The sequence below is a fragment of the Corvus hawaiiensis genome, chromosome 25 (assembly GCF_020740725.1).
Source record: "Corvus hawaiiensis isolate bCorHaw1 chromosome 25, bCorHaw1.pri.cur, whole genome shotgun sequence".
Classification (NCBI taxonomy): Eukaryota; Metazoa; Chordata; class Aves; order Passeriformes; family Corvidae; genus Corvus; species Corvus hawaiiensis.
Window position 1 is genome coordinate 6027848 of NC_063237.1, and position 2747 is coordinate 6030594.

The following is a 2747-nucleotide window of genomic DNA, read 5'->3' on the forward strand; positions in this document are numbered from 1 at the left end:
CTGAAGCTTTGTACATTTTCCAGCTGGTGATTTGACAGAGCTCTCTGAACTCACGCTCAGGAGCTGCTCAGAGATTCTCTGTGTTGCTGTTAGCACTTGGGGACGAGATTACATTTCTGGCTGATGTCAGTTTGGGCTTTTCTTGCTTTTTTCACATGGCCTGAATGAAAAATCAGCTTTGTGGCTGCACTATTAAATAAATATTGACAATGGTTGTTATGAAACATTTGATGCAGTGACAAAGGCTGAGGTTGTGACCTGATTTTCTCCCAGGTGATGTTTGCAGCCCTTTACATCTGCCCTGCACACAGTTCAGAAGGGTTTATGGAGCAGCTGGATACAGATAGGAAGCAGAAACAGCCATGAGGACACTTGGACTCTGCTGATTTATTTTTCTCCCAGTGTGCAGCATTAAAAGCCCACAAGATCAGCCATGGGAAAAAGGATCTGAGTAGTGCCTGGCTTCTCTGTCCTGCTGTCCTGAGGCCACAGGCACAGCTTTATGTGTCCCTGGGCCCTGCCTATTTGAACAGCAGTGTGGCAGGCTGTGGGCAGGAACTGGTCACCCTAAATATCCCTGTGATATTCCCCATCCCAAGGCTGCCAGACTCGGGGTAAAAAGGTGATGCAGCTTCTGTCCCCAGGATGAGCTGGGCTGTGGCATTGCCCCAAAGGGGCTCAGGGCAGCCCTTCCAGCAGGGAGTTCTCTGGAAGGGGGTGTGGGATAATGGAGGGGAGGGGATGAAGGCTCGTGGGGTGGGAAAGCAGCCTGTTCGTGCAGAGTCAGGAGTCCAGAGGCACCTCTGGCCACCAGATCCCGGACAGGCAGGAGACACAGCCGCTGCCCTGCTGATGAGGCTGTCCCCTCTCAGCCAGGAGGTCTGGGAGGCTGATTCACCCCATCTGTTCTGTGCTGAGGAGCCTCCCCAGTGCAGGGACAGCAGCTGAACACCCAATCCCCCTGCAGAGCCCATTTCCATCAGCTCCCTGTGCTTTTGTGGCTGTTTTGCTGACAAGGTGCAACACCTTGTGCCCCTGTTACGTGTCACCAACTCCCCTGGCGGGCGGGGGCTTGGGTAAAACCAGGAAAAATGGCTTTTGAGAAGAGCAGGGACAAAGCTGCGCTGTTGCCTTCCTTCCCTGAGCCTGGCACGGATGCTGCAGCTGGGCTGGGGGTGCTGTGCCCCTGGCAGGCTCAGCAGGGCCCAGGCTGCTGTTGATTGCGTGCCAGGGAGGCTTGCAGCAGGGAGGCAGAGCTGAACTGGCTAAATGTGCTCACTTGCTCTCATTAGCCCACTTCTTTTTCCCGGGCCCAGCATGGCAGCTTGGTGAGGCACAATGTTTTCCTCTCATTTGAAAGGGTTTTGCTTTGCTTCTTAAGTCTCTTTAAAGGCATTTCTAGGTCTGTTAATTATTCATTGCGCCTTAATTATGTTTAGTCCACCATGATCACTCTTTCTTTGGTGAAGAAAGTTGTTATTTGTGAGTCAAAAGCTCTTTATGAAGCAGACAGGCTGGTACCGTCAGGAAGACTTGGGGGAGCAGTTGGAGTCATTAAAAGAAGCTTTGATTAAAGACAGGGAGTTAATTTAACAAGAGTAACTGGTTTTATCTTTTTTTTTTTTTTTCCCTGGGTGTGCAGAACAAAGCACACCCATGGATGTGTCAGGCCTGACCTGGAGCAGTAGAACTCACTCAGATGCCCCAGGAGATGGGCAGATCCTTCTTTTTATCTCTTTTGGATGCTGTGAATGGGTTTTGTCCACAGGCTCAGAAATAAAATTTGGCTGTAAGGGTGAACCTCAGAGCAGCTGCCTTTGATCCTGCCAGGCTCAGGCCAGACAGGCTGAAAACAGCCTGGTGTGTCCTGTTTGATCTGAAAATATCATTTATTCTGATGTGTTTGGGGGGGGAGAGGGGGGCTTTGGAGCTCCTACATTTCCCTCAGTCATGGTGGCACTGATTTGAATCATCCAAGAAGGAGAATTCAGCCTCATTTGAACTCAGCAGCTCTGGAGATTCTGGTCTCTGCATAAACTGAGGGCTTCAGAGCAGGGATTATTCTGTGTTGGCTCAAAAGTGAGCAGACCTTTGTATCTGAAATGCCAATAAACTGAAATTTTAGTTTGTTAGTTCCTGGAGATGGACAGACAGTTTTCTTTCCTAGCAGTGGGAAGGATTTTCTTTTTATTATTATTTTTTTCTTCTTCTTTTATATAAAGAAAATAATCTTCATTTAAAAAGTGCTGATGAAGCCTGGCTGAGTGCCCACCTGCAGAAACACCAAACACCTGAGTGTGTAGCTTGAGGAAACAGTGCAGCATAAATAGAAATACTCCTAAATGAAACAATGAAGTTCTCCAGCATGAATTCAGCCAGGCACCTCTGCCTTCCACCCCTTCCTCCTGCAACCCTCCCCAGCCCACTTCTGTCTGGGAGAGGAGAGAAATTTCAGACCATTTCCTTTCTGTCTGTGCCTTTCTGCACCTCTCCCTTCCCTTGTCTGATTCTTGTGGCTTCAGGCAAGACAAACAGCAGAATTCTCAAGGACAGACTGAGATAAGGGGGGAAAAGGGAGAACAGTCTGAGAAGCAAGTCAGAAAAAAGCCAGATCTCATGTGAAGGCAGATTTTCCTGCGTGTGTTTGAACTCTGCAGCAGAGCCGTGGCTCCCTGGGGCCTGAGCCCTCAGAGCCAAGCGCCAGCACTGGTGTAAAACAGAACAAAACAACCAGATCAACATCAGGG